The sequence below is a fragment of the Ambystoma mexicanum genome, chromosome 6p (genome assembly GCF_040938575.1).
Source record: "Ambystoma mexicanum isolate Mex_15411 chromosome 6p, UKY_AmexF1_1, whole genome shotgun sequence".
NCBI classification, from domain to species: domain Eukaryota; kingdom Metazoa; phylum Chordata; class Amphibia; order Caudata; family Ambystomatidae; genus Ambystoma; species Ambystoma mexicanum.
In genome coordinates this window covers 1,425,783,715-1,425,803,646 of record NC_090935.1, presented here as the reverse complement: position 1 = coordinate 1,425,803,646, position 19,932 = coordinate 1,425,783,715, and the positions used below count along the sequence as shown (strand labels likewise).

The following is a 19,932-nucleotide window of genomic DNA, read 5'->3' as shown; positions in this document are numbered from 1 at the left end:
GAGGAAAGAGCAAAAGTGACAGGACAGTGACGGAAGTGGATGGGGCTGGTTCACCTCCCTCCGCAGTAGCGAAGGGAAGGTAAAAATGGGATTAACTCAAGCGACCAAAGTAGGAGGAGAGATATGTCCAAGGACAAGAGTAATGCCATTGCTACAGAAAGGGAGAGGGGACGCACTTTATGTACCATGGCAAACGATGGACAAGGATCAACTAATATGCAGCCTGCCCTCCCTCGTGGCAGGGACCATTGTATGGATACAGGCACTTGAGAAAAGGACGGCAAGCGTGACATTAGCCAACTGTCGAGCACACGTCTGGGAGGTTCTGAGAAGTATGTATCCTGACAGTTAGGCCCTAGGGACAGTAATGGCCCATACAATGAAAAGCAACGATGACCCAGCATTTTATATAAAATGGGTGCAAGATCTGTAAACACAAGAGACGCAAAGGCCCTTGTTCTATCACATATTGATAAAGGGACGGCCGACAGAAGTCGGCATCATTAGATAACATTGTGGACATCGAAACTACGGGCTGGCGTGAAATACAGGCAATGCATTACCACAAACGAAAAAAATAGAGTGAGAGGCAGGTGGCCAAGAATGCAGCAAAAGCAGAAAACAAATAGCTGCAAGGGAAGCTGGCAAAATATTCACTAGAAGGGGCACTGCTTGTACCCGACGCTGCCACAATCGCACTTGTCCCACAGGGAGGGTTTCCTGTGGGGAACACGCCATAACCAGGGGGGGTTATATGCCGCTGCAGTCCATACTGCAGTGGGGAATGCCACTACAGGGTAATTATCTACCTGGTAGGTTCTTCCCCATGGGGAGAGGGTACCAGCAACGAGGAAGAGGAGGACATAGAGGGGCGGATACAGGATCTTTGGGCCATGTTTTATATGCCAAAACATGGGGCATGTCGCGCGCACTTGTCCTTTTGCACAACACACCCAAGCACAGGCAATACAAATGACACAGCAGCAAGGAGGGGTCACAATGCTGCCGGAGTGGCAGCATATGCAGCCTCACCTAGCCCTGATGCAGCAAGGACAGATATGCTTGCAGCAGGGAGCATCCCAGGTACTGAGGGGGTCCATAGAGAGTGGAGAAGGGACCTCAGCTATGACACAGACTCTAGCTGTGGCGCCGTTGAGTACAATGCTGCTGGGGTACCCCATTATACCGGGGTAAGTGCTGCATGAGGAAACCCCTTTCCTTTCCCCCAGGGCAATACTCAACAATAGGGAGGCCCACAGAAAGCTTGAGTGTGTCCAGTCCTAGCAGTAACTGATGGCCCAGATGAGGAACCCGAGGTAGCAGTGAAAATAGGCCTCAGGGAATTTTTGTTTCTCATAGACACAGGTGCGACAAAATCCTGTATACGAGAAGGGAGCTTCCCATTATCGAACAAGGTCATGGACATACAAGGCTTCTCTGTGGTTACAGTTCCAGTCACAAAAGACTTGCCACTAACAATAGGGACACAACACATCATAGCGCCACTATTGTACTGCAAAAACACTCCTATCAACATACTGGAGAGAGATTTACTCAGAACATTGAATGCCACCATATCATTCACAAAGAAGGGGATGGCATGCACAATGCTAGGCATATACTACACTAAGTGACTGTGCTCCTGTTAGATACTGCTGGGATGGGTCCCGGGAATACAAGGGAAGTTGTTCTGACTGCCATCAGAATTCCTGTTCAGACCACAGTGTCAAAGGGACAACATGAAAAGTACCACACTCGTGCTATAGCTACAGGAGGTAATAGTACTTAAGGACATGGTGATCCTGTGTGGGACAGACAATGACAATATGGAATGGCGTGCAGTGCTCTGCTTTGACCCAACATTAACAATAACCAGAGTAACGGTGAACAGCTGTTCTCTGAGGATGAGGGAGAAATGGTATTTCAGCTACACATACCTTGCCCAGTAAAAGTAGTGAAGAAGCTGGTACCAATACCGACACAACTAGTGAAGAAGGCAAGTACCCATTCAGATGAAGACCTCAAGAGGGTCCCCGCAAAATGAAGGACTGAGGGGCCTCATGATGTAGGTCTACTAAAAGGAGTGGGGGTGGTGAAAATAAAACTGAAGGAAGCACTGCTCCCCTGAGCTAAACAATATCCATTGTCTAGAGAAGCATACGAGGAGAATATACTCGACCTTGTCTGCACTTTGGGAGCAGGGTATCATAAAATCTTCCTCCTCGCCATGTAACACAGCTATATACCCGATAGAGAAATCCAAGGGTGGGTCCTGGAGATTTATACAAGATTTATGACCCCTAAACCATGTTGTTGAGGCCAAGTTTCCAGTAGTACTAAACCCTGCCACAATATTGTGCAACATCCCAACACAGGCAAGATACTAACAGTCATTCACTTGAAGAATGCCTTCTTTTCCATTTGGTTGCACCCTGATTCACGGTACCTGACAGCGTTTACGTATAGGGGAACGAGGTTTGAACACACTAGACTGCCCCAAGGATACTGCGAATCACAAAGTATTTTCAGTAGAGTGATCCAAATGGACCTGAGCAATTTACAAATGCCAAGTACAGTGAGCCAATATGTTGATGACATGTTCATATGCAGTGAGACTAAGGAAGAGTGAAGGGCAAACTCAGTGCACCTGCTGACATTACTGGCAGAGAAAGGGTACAAGGTGGATGAGGGAAAATTACAATACTGTCAGGAGGAAGTAGTGTACCTGGGGCCAATAATATCCAATTAAGGGCACAGGATAACACCAGAGCCGGTGGAGGCAATTCACTCGACCGCACAGTAAAGGAAATGCAGAAATTCCTAGGGTTGTGTAATAATTGCAAGGAATGGGTTTTTGACTACTCAACCTATACCAAGCCCTTGCTGCAGGCCCTAAAAGAAGCTCAGAAAAGAAGGGTGTAAAAAGGACATCTGAAATGAGAGAATGTTTTACAGAACTTAAAGAAGCATTAGCGCATGTACCTGTACTGACCACCCCTAACTATAAAGAAAAATTCCACTTGTTCTCCCACTGTGATGGCTCAGTAATGACGGCTATATCAACAAAAAGTGAAAAAGTGCTGCTAACTGATGATACTCCAAATGCTTTTTTGTAGTGCAATATTTCTGAAGTATCAAACTCCGGGTCTGGACTCCACCTGATCCCTGTGACATGATTTTGTGTACAAGTATTCAATGTCTTAAAACAACACCACACACTCCACGATACTCTGTCAAATTAGTGAACGGTTGTTATTCTAGTCTTGTTTTCAAGTAATCATACAAAACTTTTTAAATGTTTTAAATGTTAAGATGTTGAGAGAGAATTTAATGAAAGAATCGTACAACAAAAAAGAAACACTTCATGCTTACTATAATTACTGCGTCAAGTAATGAGCAAATCCCTAGTGTACAGTCCACTCACATGGACACACAATGTATACAGTCCCCCCACAGGGGGCGGAAGTTTCTTAGAATAAGTAAGCAGAACCCCACCAGAATTTGAGGAAAGAAAAAGTGTATTTAGGTATTGACAGAGACCCATTGTGAAGACGAAGTATGCGACTTCAGGGTTGGTCACGTGTAGTGAAAAAAGGTTAAAGAAAGAAAAATACAAATTCTAACAAATTTTATCAATCTGATGTAACAAATGTTAAGTACAAACTCAAGCTGTATATCCACATTTAAGTGACACAGAAACACCAAATTTCATATTTTCTCAAATACGTAACAAATGGTTTCAGTTCTCCATGTGTCGGGGAGCTAGTACAATGGGGGTACACCAAAATCAATTTGTTACCCTCCCCAAAAAGTTCACTTTCACAGAACACATTCAAACTCCCAAAATGTTATGCTGAGCAGTTTCGATGTCTTTGCTTCTGTGTTGTTCTTCACACACTTGTTACATTCAGACAATATCATTCTCAGGTTTTAAATAGTAACTTCATAATCTAAATCCGAGACCAAGGGGGTGATTCCGAGGTTGGAGGTAAGTCACTGTCCTTACCGGCATGGTGCAAATAGCGTTTCCGTATAGTCACGAGCCCACTAATAGAGGGCTATTACGACTTTGCGCCATGCCGGTAAGGGCATTACCGCCATGCCGTTAAAGGCATGAAAAATGCCCTTAGCGGCATCATGCATAGCGCAGATTGCACTAGCGCCATGAACCAATGCGGCATTAGCGGCCACCGCTAATGGCGGTCACCGTAAATAAGCGGAACCGGAAGTAGCGTCATCGCACAGGAACGGGAAGAAGCACGTTGGCCATCTTTAAAAACACAATCCATTGCCATCCTCAGCACACAGGACCTGTGGGACACTGCTGTTCGTGGAAACACATCCTCCAACACACCACAATGCCAAAGGCTATTAAGAAGGGTGCCTCCCGCCAGCGCAAGGAGCGCTTCAATGAAGACGAGTTGGAGATGCTAGCTGGGACCCTGCAGGAACATGCTGACATTGTGTTCGTCCAGAGCATGAAGAGGGAGGCCATCATTCGCAAACAAAAGATCTGGGCACTTGTGGCGCAGAAAGTGAGCACAGTTGGGAACACCCCACGCACCATAAAAGACTGCAGGAAGCGGTGGGACGACTTGCGGCTGCGAGTACGGAACATACACTCTGCCAACAGGAGCCAGGCAATGGCAACAGGCGGAGGAGCTAGCTCCCCCATCAAGCTGTCCCGATGGGAGGACATCTGTGCCAGCCTGATTGGCATTGAGGGTATAGAAGGTGTCGGAGACATGGAGTGTGGCGCCCCAACATCGGCGGATGGAGGTGAGTGTACTAAGAAAACACTGTAATGCAGAGTCTGATGAAAGTCAACCAATATGTCTGTCCAAAGAGGCAAGCCATGGCCCAACACACACACACACACACACACTCCCAGCAAAGTTGTCGGACGCATCACAGACACATGCAGATGCCTGCAGCAAGGCAATGCCGTACCTGACACATAGCACACAAAATGTAAATGCCATAAGTCACACTGCATGCAGGCCCCAACAAATATGCATGTCACATACCACAGGTCTTGCCCAACATGAGTGACCGCGACGTATGCCTGCATCACCCACCCATGTATCAAACAGCGTGATCATCCAAACTCAAATGCCTATTACCCCCGATTGTGTGGATGATCAATTGTACAAAGGTATGTATGATGCCTATCAAAACATCACTTATGCTGTCCCTCTCTTCGACCCCCACAGGCTCAGACCATGACAGCGATGCCCATGACTCAACCCCTTAAATATCCACACCCCAGAGGAGGGCCCGGGATGAGGCCAACTGGCCTTCAACCTCAAAGGGCCAACCCAAGGCCCGCCGTGCACCACCAGTGAAAACACCTCAGGTTGCCAGGGCACCTGTGCTGCCAAGGGCCATTTAGGCGGAAGTGCAAACACCTGTTGCACAGCCACAGGAAACAGCCGAGGCTCCACACTCGGCAGAGTTCAGTCTGGCTGGGGAGGTGGCAGCCATAGCACCCCAGGCTGAGGAGGAGGCACAGGAAGATCTATGGGTGCCAGTGGAGGACGATTCCTCAGAACTGCCCCGCACGCCAAGTCCACTGCAATCCCCCCAAATCACATCACTTGAGTCAGACCACGGCACCACCCCGGAGCAGTCTGGGGGAGAGTTAATTCAAGGGGCCATTAGTCCCATAGTGGACAGCAGTGAGGCTGAGCATGACACCCAGGCACCGTCCACCTCCACAGGTGCACCCGCAAGGCCGCAGCGTTCTGATCAGCTGACTGCCCTTGTATGGCAGTTCGTGGAGGACAATGCCCAGGCAAGGCAGGAGTGGTGGGAGAACATTGCCTCCCTAGGCAAGACAATCACAGACAACACCGCCTCCATGGGCAAGATATTTGCAGAGAATACTAGCCGCCTGTGCGAGGAGGTATTCGCCCTGCGGCAGGTACTCAGCCGCATAGCCGATGCCATGGAGTTGGAACGTCCGGCAACCCAATTTGAGCAGGCGGCCACACCATCCTAATCAAGTTCTACCCAGACCAGCCCACTCCACAGGTCGTCGCGCACCCTGCTCTGGCCAGACATGCCGCCACCAGGTCCAGGGAGTGCTAAAAAATAGTCTGGGCGGCCTGATGAAGGCATTAGAGACTTGTTGGGACATGTGTGGGGGAGTTGTGGGGGGAGAAGGAGGGGGGTGAGGGTGTGTTGGGAGTTGTGGGGGGAGGGGTAGAGGGTGAGGGTGTGTGGGGGAGTTGTGGGGGGGAGGGTTATTGCACTATTGTTTTCATTGTTAATTTCAATACACCCGTTGTGTCAAAAGCAAGACCTGAGTGGACATTCATCATTGCAAATGTCATTTTTTCATATACAGTGCATAGTGTGCATGTACCCCCGCACCCAGTGCCCTCTGTCACACTATCATGTCACCCTCTACAGCCATGTGTGTCAGTAATATTGTGCAATCACTGACTGACCCATAGCACGTCCCTCCTGTGCATCGGCACCGCAATGATGTGCAGCCACTTCTTCTTCATCCCCTTCATCACCACGTGGTTGCAGTTCAATGTCAGGGGGCAGGGGCACGTTGCGTCGGATACACATGCCGCAAGATTATCGTTGGCCACATGCACATGTCCCTGGTTGTGTGCATGCCATTTTTATGCCCTGAATGTTTCCTGTGCCATGGAATAATGGTGTGGGTTGCATCTTCAAGATGATACACGGTGTGCTCTGCCGTCTTGTTGCTCTTGCATTGTGTACGCATACAGCTGTGTCCGTGTCCATTTAGTGATGTGTAGCGTTCTGTAGGATTTTCTTATGGGGAGCGTTGGCAGTAGGCTCTGCAATGTTAGGCATTCTGCGCTGATTTTTCCCATGGTGACATGCAGCATTCCTGTGGTTGATCCGGGATATCGGGCACAACAATGTGTGATGATCTTGCTGGCGCCGCCTACCATCTGCACCTTGTTGGAGTGGTATTGCTTGTGATTGCGGTAAACCGCCTCCATGGCATGCAGGGCCACCAACTCCACGTGGGTGCAGTCAAGGGCACCTATACAATTTGGCATGCCTGCCAGTGCATGGAGGTCACCTTTTGTTTCAAGAATCTCCTGGGGAGTCCGTGGTAGGGATATGTATTCCGTTGTGTGCTTGAGGAGGGCATCCAGCACTTGCTTCAGGGTGCAAGTGAATAAGGGTGGTGATATGCCATGCATGTGCCCCACTGTGTGCTGGTAGGTGGCTGTGGAAAGGAAGTAGAGCACCAACACTACCTTTAGTAGAGGGTGGATGGCGGTGCGTATTTCAATGAGGCTGACAATCGTGTATCATGTCCACGATGGTGTTGATCGTGTCCCGGTCCAGACGGTACAGGGTGTGGTTCTGCTCTGGGGTTGGTTTGAAAGGACTGGCTCTGATGTTTGGGATTGGGGGCTGCATGCGTGGCTACGCTGGCTGCACTGGTGGGGAATGCTGGGCCTGTCTCACCCTCCTTCTCCTGCTGCGTCTCCTCTGTGGTGCCTGCTGTTGCTGTTGTTGCTGGTGTTGCAATGCAAGCATGTCCTCCAGTTGAAGTATTGATGCTACTATTGGATTGATCTTGGTGTGGAAAGGGGTGTGGTGTGTGGGTGTGCTCCTTTTATACAGACCCAGACTCCATTGCCTCCACCTGTGCTGATGGTGTGCAGCTGTGGCAGTTGGGAACACTGCACATGGTATTTTACGGTTGGTCAGCGATGCTGGTATTTACGGCATTCCGGTATCCACTTTTAGCACCTTCTTGATGCCGGTATTTGCATGTCCGCTTGACTTGTGATGTCCTCCAGTTTACGGCATGCCGCTATTGCCAGTATGATGGGCCACGTGCCCGCGCCCATGCCGCTATTAGAGGCACTGTTATTTATGGTGCCGCTAATAGCGGTTTGGCTGGTCGGAATAGCCCGGAGCGGTAAGCGATGCCGGTAATTCTTTACCGGCATTGTTTTTCCCTTACCTCCAACCTCGGAATGACCCCCTTCAAGTCTCTTATTTCGAAGGGATTGTGTCCTCCGACGTATTCCTTATCTTTGATAATTCGTCTCCAGCTTGCTGGCCTCGGAAATTCTTTCTCTGTAGAGGGTGCTGCGCATCGACGTCCGCTGAGTCGATGTTCCTCGACAGCCACCGTATCGGCGCTGACGTCACCATGCCCATAAATAGCCACGCGTGGCGTCCGTTGCTCAGTTCCGTTTTTCCGCGCTTCGTGGGGCCTCGGAATATCGTTGCTCAGTTCAGTCAGATAAAACCTCTTATATTTACTCGAAATACCAACTCGTTCTCGATGGCTTCTTCATCGGAACCGACGACTCTGCGGTCTGGCTTCAAAAATTGTTGAGACTGCGGAAAGAAAATGTCGATAACTGACCCACACAGGATCTGCTTGTGGTGCTTGGGAGTCAAGCACCATTGTTCGGAGTGTGAGGACTGCATGTCCATGACGGCGAAAGCCTTGAAGGAGCGCAAGGGGAAGCTTGAGAGAGGTAAGTCAGTCAAAACCTCCTCGAAAGTTTCTTCGGACGAGACATTTGTCTCCTCGCTGTCGAAAGCATTCCCTTTCTTGGTCTCGAAGTAGCTCCCACCATTCGTCGAGACCTAGACACTCAAAGAAGAGCCGTCGAAGATCCCCTTCCTCGTCATCTTCTGTTTCCCCAGAAAGGGTCTCCTGCCCCACAAAACACAGTTCTCAGGCTGAGTGGGAGGAATTCAGGAAGAAAATGCTAAGCGTCTTCGACCCCCTCGAAGACAGCTGAGGGTGATACCCCAAGTGAAAAACCCAAAAAATCGAAACGCCGTGAGTCGCTGCACCCGGCGAAAGAGTCCACCCGAGAGCGACACGGGCCATCGGGTAAGAAGGCACCATCTTCGACGCCGTTGTCGAAGATCCCTTTGACGTATGGATCGGCGCCATCGACGCGGTTGTCGAAGGGTTCTTCGACGCGTCGATCGAATCGACGCCATCGTCGATGCCGACATCGATTCCGATAAAAGAGAAACCACAGCTACTTCACAGCCAATGGTGATACCAAGAGCCTTCGACACGCCGCCAAGACCCTTGTCGACATCCTCGAGTAGGATCCCGATCCTCTCGAGTTCTTCGAGGCCTCTTCCAGTTTTCTCGGCGCCTTCGAAGCCTGTCACATAGGTGTCGACGACATCGACGTTTTCTCACCCAATAATGACGAGTGTGGCTCCTTCTGCCTTTAGAAATGGGTTTTACACCATTTCCGAGGTCAGAGTACCCCGGATTATCTTCAATCTATGAAGAAGGGGAGGATTCTGACCAGGAAAACTTCGGGTTGCAGAGGACCACACTACCTGTTTCAGAGGATTTTACCTCTGAGGAAAGAAGGTTGAAAGACCTAGAGGAATCATTACATGAGGCAAGTGGGCTGGACACTTCCCCAGAAGTGGAATTTGTCAAACCAGACCCAGGGGAACATGCCGAAACACCCTATAGAACCCTGATGGCAAGGATTATTGAATTTATGGGTTGGTCTGCACCTTCACCTGTTTTTCAACAGGATGACCTGACAGACATACTAGACAAAGGTCCACAGGAGGATCCTGTGGTGCCCTTCCATGCAGCCTTGCAAAGGAAGTTTTCATCAAATTGGGAAACTCCTAAGGTTATCCCTGCAGTCAATAAAAGATTGTCAGCCATGTATAGGGTAGCTGCGGCTGACCCTGAATACTCCACAGAGCCTGGTGGTTCAAGCGGCAACTTCATCAAGCAGCAGATTTGCTTACCCTACTGTCCCACAGGATAGAGATGACAAAAGGTACGATTCTATGGCAAAAAAAGTATTTTCTGCTTGTAGTATGGCGTTGAAGTCCATCAATGCCACCTGTATGCTCGCCAGGTTCAGTCACACACTGTGGGAGTGTGCTTCATCAGCGGCTGACTGCATACCGGAAGGAGAGGAAAGGGAAGCCTTCCTTAACATCATTAAAGATGGCAAAGATGCCATGTGCGAGTCACTTCAAACTGGCATCGATTCCGCTAACAGTATCAGCAGGGCCATGGTGGCAAGTACGACAATCCGCAGGCATGCGTGGTTGCGAAAGTCTGGCTTTGCTCCAGATGTACAGGCCAGACTTTCGAATATGCCCTTTGACGGCTCTTCTTTATTCAATAAAAAGGCTGATGACAGTCTGGAAAAGTTGCAAACATCTAAAGCAGCGGCAAAATCTTTAGGAGCTGCAATCCGCTAAACTCCTTTACGCCCCTCAGGAACCTCTGGGAGAGGAAAGTCCTTTCACTATTATTCCGCATTCTGGAAAGGCAGAGGACAGCTGGCTCAAAGAGGCCAAAGGAGATCCACCCGAGGTGGAAGGGTCAAAAGTACTAAAGCCGCAGCAGCAGCAGGTGCCTCTTTACCCTCGGCATCGGCATCAGCCGCCCCCAAACCACTCTGAGGTCTTTCCACACAAAACACCTGTAGGGGGCAGGTTAAATCACCATCTGATGGAATGGCAGGCTATTGCGTCAGATGCTTGGGCATTGGAGACGGTTGCCCAGGGTTACTGCCTACCCTTTCTACACTTCCCTCAGAGTCATCCACCGGGGCACAGCTCTCTAAAAGTTCCAGATCTGCTCCTCTTGCAGGAAATTATAGACCTGCTAGAGAAAGGTGCCATAGAACCGGTACCTGTAGCGGACAGGAACAAGGGCTGGTACTCCTCCTACTTTCTCATACCAAAGAAGGACGGAGAACTGAGAACCTTCCTGGATTTACGAGAATTGGACAAGTTGTCCTCTGGAAGGACAAGTACAAGATGGTTACTCTCTCTCAGATCGTTCAGGCCCTCCAGCTCCAGTACTGGCTGGTAACTCTGGACCTTCAGGATGCTTATTTCCATGTGCCAATCCATCTCAAACACAGGAAATACCTGAGGTTCGCAATTGGCGGCTCTCATTATCAATTTCCAATTCTGCCATGAGGGTCTTCACCAAGCTAATGTTGGTAGTGGCTGCGAGTCTAAGGAGGGAACGGATCCACGTCTACCCCTACCTGGACGATTGGCTGATCAGAGCTGTATCTTCGGAACAAGCTCAGATCCAGCTAGATTATGTCTGCCACTTCCTTCACAAACTGGGCTTCTCCCTCAATTTAAAGAAGTCACAGATGATACCATCACAGAGACTCCAGTTCATTGGAGCGGTCCTGGCCACTTCCCTGGGAAAAGCCTCGCCACCAGAGGTGAGGGCTCAAGATATTCTGCAGATGGTCAACAAGTTTCAAAATGCCCAACGTCTCCCAGCCTTCGACTTTTTGAGGTTGCTAGGCCTCATGGCATCCTGCATCTTCCTTGTGCCAGAGGCTCGCCTGAGAATGAGATCTCTTCAGTGGGCACTGAGAACTAAGTGGTCGCAATTCTCAGGGAGAATGACAGATCTCCTCCGGATTCTGGATAAGGTAGCCGACGACCTTCAATGGTGGGCCTATCCAGAGAACATCTTGAAGGGAGAACTGTTTTGGCAACCATGGCCGGAGATAACAGTAGTCACAGACGCCTCACTCACGGGGTGGGGAGCCCATGCCAATGACTTGACCATCAGCGGTCGTTGGTCTCCATCGGAGTCCAGACTACACATCAACCTAATAGAGCTGAGAGCGATCAGACTAGCGCTGAAAGCTTTCCTGCCATCAGTACAGGGGAGAAATGTCCTGATAATGACGGACAACACGGTGGCCATGCACTACCTCAACAAAAGAGGAGGCGTAGGGTCACTGCCACTTTGCAGAGAGTCAATGCAGCTCTGGTTTTGGGCAATTCAGGAAGGAATCTCTCTATCGGCAGTCCACCTAGCCGGAGAGAAGAACTTGACAGCGGACGCTCTGAGCAGGCAGAGCACAGTCTCCCACGAGTGGGAGCTAGCTCAGGAAGTCCTTCAAGAGATCTTCACCCTTTGGGGAACCCCTCAGGTGGATCTGGTCGCCACCAGCACCAACAGGAAGTGCAATCTGTTCTGTTCAAGGGAATTTCCCCCGAGAGGAGCTCTAGGGGACGCGTTCGTAGTGGACTGGGAGTTCCCACTCCTATACGCGTTTCCACCAGTCCCCGTTATTCCTCAAATGATCAGGAGGTTGAGAAGATTCCGGAAAACCATGATCCCAATTACCCCGGACTGGGCCAGGAGAACGTGGTACCGGACCTTCTAGATATGTCCATCTCTCCTCCAATCCTTCTTCCACTCAAAGAGAATCTTCTCTCAAAGAAGGGAGGTCAGGTTCTCCATTCAGACATCAGAGCCCTCAACCTTCACGCTTGGCTTCTAAAAGGGTGAGGTTCCCTTATGGGACTTAAATTTAGTCTTAAATTTCCTAATGGGTACTCCATTTGAACCACTCCACTCTTGTTTGCTGAGATTTCTCACTCTTAAAACTGTCCTATTGGTAGCACTAACATCTGCTAGGAGGGTGAGCGAATTACAAGCTCTTTCTTGTAACCCCCCCCCCCATACAATTTTCTAAAAGGACAAAGTGTCCTACAGGTGAAGCCTAATTTCCTCCCAAAGGTGGTTTCTGAATTTCACATCACTCAGAAAATTACCTTACCTTCGTTCTACCCTCCTCCCCATCCGTGGAAAGAGGAAGAAAGGCTACATAGGCTGGACCCAAGGCGAGCTGTGAGCTTTTACATCAGCAGACTGGCTAGGATTAGGCAAGCAGACCAACTGTTTGTAGGATACTCAGGTCACAAGTTGGGACTACCCATAACAAAACAGACCATTTCCAGGTGGATTATTTTGGCCATTCTGGAATGTTACAAACTGACAGGGAAAGAGCCACCCCAAAATCTTAGGGCTCATTCAACCAGGGGTATTGCAGCCTCTTCAGCCCTCCAAAGAGGGGTACCGGTCCGAGACATAATGTGCGGCTGCCACATGGTCGTCCGCACATACATTCACAAAATTTTACTACCTGGATTCCTCCACTAGTCAAGAGACCAGATTTGGCAAAGCCGTATTACATTCGGTTCATTCCTAAAAGGGATACATGACATTATTACTCCCACCTCCAATTGCATGCCACTGCTATGGGAGTCTATCAAAGATAAGGAATACGTCCGAGGACACAATCCCTTCGAAGAACAAGTTACTTCTTACCTTGTAACGTTCTTTCAATGGGATGTTCCTTCGACGTATTCCTTATCGCCCCTCCCATCCATCCCCGCAGTAATACTTCCCTTGTGGTTGCAGCTTACGCTCCTTCAAGGTCAATAACCAATTCAGGCATGACTACAAAACGGAACTGAGCAACGGACGCCGCGCGTGGCTATTTATGTGCATGGTGACGTCAGCGCCGATACGGTGGCTGTCGAGGGACATCGACTCGGCGGACGTCAATGCGCAGCGCCCTCTACAGAGAAAAAATTTCCGAGGCCAGCAAGCTGGAGACGAATTATCAAAGATAAGGAATACGTCGGAGGAACATCCCATCAAAAGAACGTTACAAGGTAAGAAGTAACTTGTTCTCGACGAAAAAGTGAAAGAACCCCTATCCTAGAGAGTTCCTGGCAGTTTAGTTCATGAGAGAAGAGTCTTCATTAGGTCTGCCTACGTGTGCAGGGGGTGAATCACAGACTGATAGAGCTGTATTGCGCCTAGTCACTAGAACTTCTGAGGAAAGTCTGATTGTCCACAAAAACTACTGGTTCTTTCCCAAATCCAGAAAACATTAGAGCCCCCTTGCTGGAAACCGCTTTTCGGTGGTTGGTGTAATCCAATATGGCCACCTTCATCAGTGCAGAATTGAAGGACCCTATGGGAAAAAAGGGAGGGATTGAGTGATTATCAAAAAACACCTGGTGGTGTTTTAGGTACACGAATACAAACATTAATTTACATGTTGTGGTTACGGGTAATGATACAAAAAGAAGTAGAGCAAAATCCCTTCTCCGGTAGATAAGGATTCTTACCGTGAAGGGAGCAACCTTTGGGACTAAAGGTTGTTGTTGCATGCTAGTCTCCACGGTGCCGCCGTGGCCAGACCCAGTGCGTCCAGTACATCTATCGTCATATGACTAAATCATTGAGTCTTGGGGATGAGGATGGCCGGATGAATCCCTAAACGGCACACAAAAGGTATAATGAGTTTGCTGTACCCTCTTGTGTTGCTGTAATATCCCCACATAAAGACGATTAAAGGTTGTGCCTGTCGTAGTACCAACAGGGTTCTTACCGTGCCTCTGTTCCTCTGTGGCGCGGCTCTGGTCTCTACACTAGAGGGGTCACTGGTTCTAACCTCTATCCCAACATGTGTTCGTGAAGTCTATGTTTCACGCACAGAACAGAATTTCTGTGAGGAGACATGAAAATGACAGAACCCTGATTAGTGAGGCCCATGCCGGGTTTACGCATCCCCTCGCTATGGTTTCTCATCGAGGACGGTAACAGAACATTTCTGAGCAAGAACCTCCATTTGAAAACCTACCTGAAAATTACTTGTTTGTCGAACTGAAAAAACTCTGGGGCATGGACTGGCATATGTCACAGTGTGCTGATGCTGAATGCGCTGCTACCGGATCCTGTGCTTCGGTGCTGTAAAGCGACACCTGCGCGCATAGCCTTTAACATAACAAGGAGCCCCAGGGCGTTACTTAGCAACCCGGCTTCTGCAGCAAGGCAGTTCGTGTGACGTGTGGCATGGTGGTCAGTCAAAATCTCGAAAAAATAATCTCGAATAACAAGGTCGAAAAATTTTTTTTTTTTAATTATATATTTATTTTGGGGTCCGGGATTTAAAATAAAATGGTTTAAAAAAAAAAAGGGGGGGGGGGGTTGGGGGTGAACCGCCCCATTTCGAATAAAAACCGTCATAAAAAAAAATTTGACCTTTTTTTCGGCCTTTTTTTTTCGAGATTTATTTTTTCGAGATTTGTAAATTCGGTATTATGACCATAAACCGTGTGGCATACGTCAGCCCTTCACGGCCAATCGGCTGCGTATGTCCGGGGTGTGTGTGTAGGTGTGGTGTCTAGGGCTGGCTGTGATAGCCGCCGCTCTTTCCTGGGGAGTAGGTTTCACTCTCCGGTGGGTGGAATAAAACACAAGACGGAGGGGACGACTGATGCATCGTTTGTCTCAGTGAGACACTGCCTGCGATCCCTCTCACATGTAATGTTGTCGTGGATCGCTAAGTGCTGCGTGTCTCCGTACTCAATACTGGAGACTGAGAAATGTGAACGTAGGTGCACGTACACAGTGGGATGTGACCGTGTGAACAAATCAATTAAGGCTCACTGTACACCCATTGGTTAATCGAGGTTTCTGTGGGGAACCTGTCTCTTCAGTGTTCTTCAATATCGAAATGGTGCTGCTTGGGTGCAGCAGGTTCTCTCACTCCAAAAAAGGGGGGGGCGCTTCCCGAGTGCATGTTACTAATAATTGATGTGATGCAGAAACTCGAGGTATCTACATATGGCAAGAGAATTCATTTTTACTGAATGTGTTGTGTGACGCATTTGAAGTCAAATTGTTTTCCCATGGTCTATTGGGGTGAACCTGGGTCCCATCTCTGGTTCAATATTCTTTTTTTTTATAAACTCTTTTTATTAGTGATCACAAAATATACACAGCACTATTCCACATCGCACCACACATATTGTACAAGGATACATTACTTGATTTGTTAATACATCAGATATTACAGAGACTCGTCATCACAAAATCATGTCACACAAATGCATTCTAAAAGGGCCCCAAATATCCTTGGGCCTACTTGTCGCAGGTTGGGTCAGGACAAATTGTTCTTCTGATTCATTAACGTGTGTTAGTTCATGAAGAAAGTGGTTCATGGTCGGTGGCCCGGCACTTTGTCACGTTTGTAAGATGCGTTTCTTGGCCACTGCACATGAGATGTTGAACAATCTCCTGATTTTCTCAGAGCACTTGCCTATGTCCCCAAACAAGTATTTTTGAGGGGTTAGTTCAGGGGGGACCTGCGTTATCTCTTCCAACATCATAGCCACAGCATTCCAGAATCCCGCCACCACTGGGCACCCCCAGTACATGTGAAGGGATCCTGCCCGAGGCGCTCTGCATTTGGGGCACTCGTCCGGGCTATCTAGTGCAAAATTTGCTATTTTAGCCGGTGTGTAGTGTAATCTGTTTAGAATCTTGAATTGGATCAAACGTAACCCAGCGTTCAGTGACACATTTTTAGTGAGCGAGCAGTACCTGGCCCATTTCTTCTCTTCAATGGGCATCTGCAGATCTCTCTCCCATTTTTCCTTGACCTGGATTACTGTGGGTTATGGGTCTGTACTGCTACATATAGTTTAGAGATTCCCAGGCCTTCCTTAGCCGTTACCAACTGTGTGCATGGATGTGAGGGAGGCTCGTCCGGGAAGAGCGGCCACCTTTTTTGAAATGCAGATCTCCTGCGGTAATATTGAAATGTCTTAAGTGGCCCCACACCTAGCGCCCTCAGCAATTCCCTCAGGGCTACAAATTTCCCATTGATGAACATGTCAAACAGTTTCATCTTTCTATTTGGGTCCCAGGATTCTTGTAGGTTGCTATCATGCGTTGGGGGTATGCCCGGGAAATTCCATAAGGGTATTTATGGGTTATAGGGTGTTTCCAATCTCAGCCTCTTGTATATATCCTCCCATGCCCTGACTGTGCAATTTACTGGGTTGTATTCGCAAGTATCTTTGTATCGTGGATCAAAAATGACAGATTGTATGTTCGTGGGGTGTGTGATGTGTTCTTCTATCGATGTGTGAGGCGTTATACCAATATTTCGCAAATTGTGCCCGAGCAACATAATAATAAAGCTCAGTCAGGGGCAGCTATACCACCCGAGGAGTACAGTTCAGTCATTTTTTCCCACCCTATCCTCGCTGTTTTCCCGTTCCAAAGGAATGTAACCACCATAGATCGGAGTCTGGCGAAAAAGGTCCTACCCGGCCATATGGGGACGTTTACAAAAAAATACAGTAACTTAGGTAAGACTATCATTTTGAGAATTGCGACCCTACCATATAACGAAATTGGGAGGCGCCCCCACATCTGAAGTTTAGTTTTTAGTGATTGTAGCGTGTTTACATGATTATCTGAGTATAATGTAAGTCTATCCCTGGAAACAAGGATCCCTAAGTATCTGATATGCTGCTCCGACCACTTGAGTCTGTTTATCGTGTCGGGGCATTTGGCAGCCAGTGTGAGCGGAAATATTTTGGATTTGGCCCCATTTACAGTATACCCGGAGTATGTAGCAAACTCTTGTATTTCTGCCATGATGGGTGCAATGTTCTTCTCAGGCTCACGGACATATAATAGAGTATAATCAGCATATAGTGAGATCAGTTGGGTGGAACCTTTCATCTTTATCCCCCTATCTGCATGTCTTAGTTTCACCGCAGCTGCCATTGGCTCTATGGTTAATGCAAATAGTAGGGGCGAGAATGGACACCCCTGTCTAGTACCCCTGCCCAGTAAGAACAATTCGGAGATGGATCGATTAGTTAGTACCCGAGCGCCGAGATCAGTATATAACAGTCTCACGTATCTAATAAAATTGGGGCCGATCCCAAACGCCTCCAGCACAGCCAGGAGATAGACCCATGAGACCGAATCAAAGACCTTTTCAGCGTCGATAGATATAGCAACTGCGCTTCTTTGCGGGTCTATTTCTGCCATTATACCAAAGAATCTACGGAGATTCAGGGCCGTGGACCTCGTGGGGATAAACCCATTCTGGTCAGGATGAACAAGGGAAGGCACTGCTGGCCGAAGTCGATTGGCTAGTACTTTTGCAAATATTTTAGCGTCAGTATTTATAAGTGACAGGGGTCTATAGGACGACACATCTTGTGGAGGTTGTCAAGGCTTAGGGAGCATGGTCATCACAGCCTCTCTCATAGTTGGGGGTAGTATATTGCTCTCGAGGGCTGCTTCCCATACCTGCATCAGTATTGGTACTAGTTCTTCGCGGAACTCTTTATAGAATTTGACGCCCATCACATCTGACCCCTGTGCTTTGCCTGCCTGATGAGTGTTTTGATTGCCTCCATAATTTACTCAGCAGTTACCGGCTGATCCATTGCCAAGCGGTCCTCATCGGGACGTTTTGGCAGGGAGAGTTCTGCAAGGTATGATTCATTTCAGTGTGCGATTTCGCATCCTTGTTTGTATATAGTTTATTTAACAAATTCCCTGTTGATCTCCTCCTCCCTCAGGAGTACCCCCCCTGCACTGTTTGTATGCTAGTGATCTGATTCGGTTGCTTGTCGTGTTTAAGCAGGTTGGATAGCTTTTCCCCCGCCTTGTTTCCCTCCCTGTATCTACGTGCCCGTATGGGTGCTGCTACATAACGCATTTCTCTGGTGGCCAAATTGTCAAATTCCCCGAGGTGTGTATGCATTTCAGCCAATATTCCTTTGTCTTCTGTACTAGTGTAGACTTCCTCCAACGTATCTAGTTTACTTTCAATGTCAGTTAGCTCAGCTCACACACCCTTCAGGAGACCAACGGACTTGGATATCAGGACTCCACTGACCCAAACCTTAAAGGATTCCCACACTGTGGCGTATTTACCACATGATCCCACATTATTAGTGAAAAACTCTGCTATTTCAACATGCAGTGATTCCACCACCCCGGGGTCCCCCAGCATTCCCCTTGGCATCCTCCACCTTCTTGCGGGACTGGGGGCATTCCGGAATGCTAACTCCAACAACACTGGGGAATGGTCTGATGGTGTGCGGGGCATAATCTCACACATTTTCAGTGCAGCAGTTATGGCAGCGGAAACAAACCAATAATCAATTCTCGACTCAGAGTCGTGAACCGAAGAGTAATATGTGAATCTCCTACTACCATGGTGTATTTCCCGCCAGGCATCCACCAGTGACAGTTGCGGAAGAATGTGACCCAGGGTCAGGACTGTTTTATTCGGAGCCCTGATAGTTGTCGTGGATCTATCAAGCGTGGGATCCAAGGCCACATTGAAGTCCCCAACCCACATTATATTGGACACATTAATTGAAGTAATTAGCTGATACATATTCATATAGAAGGCTGGGTCATCAATGTTAGGCCCATATGTGTTAACCAGCAGTAGTTGCTGGCCTGCGACCTCCCCCCATACTACAACATATCTACCGAGCAGATCCACCTTGTGGCCTTCCAACTTGAACCCCACACTTGGATGAATAAGGGTGATACCCCCTCTAAACTGGGAAGAGTATTCAGTATGGAACCTTAATTTGCCCCATTTGGGCAGTATATGCATGTTGCTCGTTCCCACTGTGTACGTTTCTTGTAACATTAGGATTTGGGGGCCATGTCTGGCAATATAGTTGCCAATTTTCTTAGCTTTCAACTGGTTATTCAGTCCCCGTACATTCCATGACAGCAGTTTTATCCTCAACCCGTCACCAGTGCATTATAGGCAAGTATTTTGACGTTGTCTCGTCTCTCAAGGTTATAGCATTTGTGTAATATGGGCAGTGCCAGCATCGGAGCAACCACAATTTTAAAAATCAACAAAAAGTTAACATCCGTCAACCTCCCACCGGGACATAGCGCCTTCCAGTGGTCACAAACCTTCAAATTGTACCATAATGGGTCTGTTTCTAAACAGAAACCACAAACTCCACATCCTTGTAAATCCCACCCACCCTCATCATCAACCCCAACTTGACGATGTTCCCACATGATCATGTGGAATATTCCAGGGGTAGCCATGTTGCTTCACATGGCTGCCAACTTCGGCTCCGACACTCCACTTAACCATAGTTCGTGGGGCCGCCTTTGGCCACTAGTTTACCATAGCTGCAATCCTAAGGATACTGTAACTTTTGTATATGTTCTTCCAGTGCATGCCTTTAGTCTGCCGGTGGCGGCCTGTTATTCTGTACCGGTGTGCCCCCTCTGGGAGGCAGGGGTTTAGAGGTTTCAATATA

General features: G+C 48.4%; 1 long non-coding RNA gene across 3 annotated transcripts in view; it reads left to right on the top strand.

The window, feature by feature from the left end:
* The window catches only part of LOC138511055 (uncharacterized), an 804,004-nt gene that overhangs the window by 158,298 nt on the left and 625,774 nt on the right, over positions 1 to 19,932 (top strand). The gene's annotated exons all lie outside the window — the stretch shown is intronic.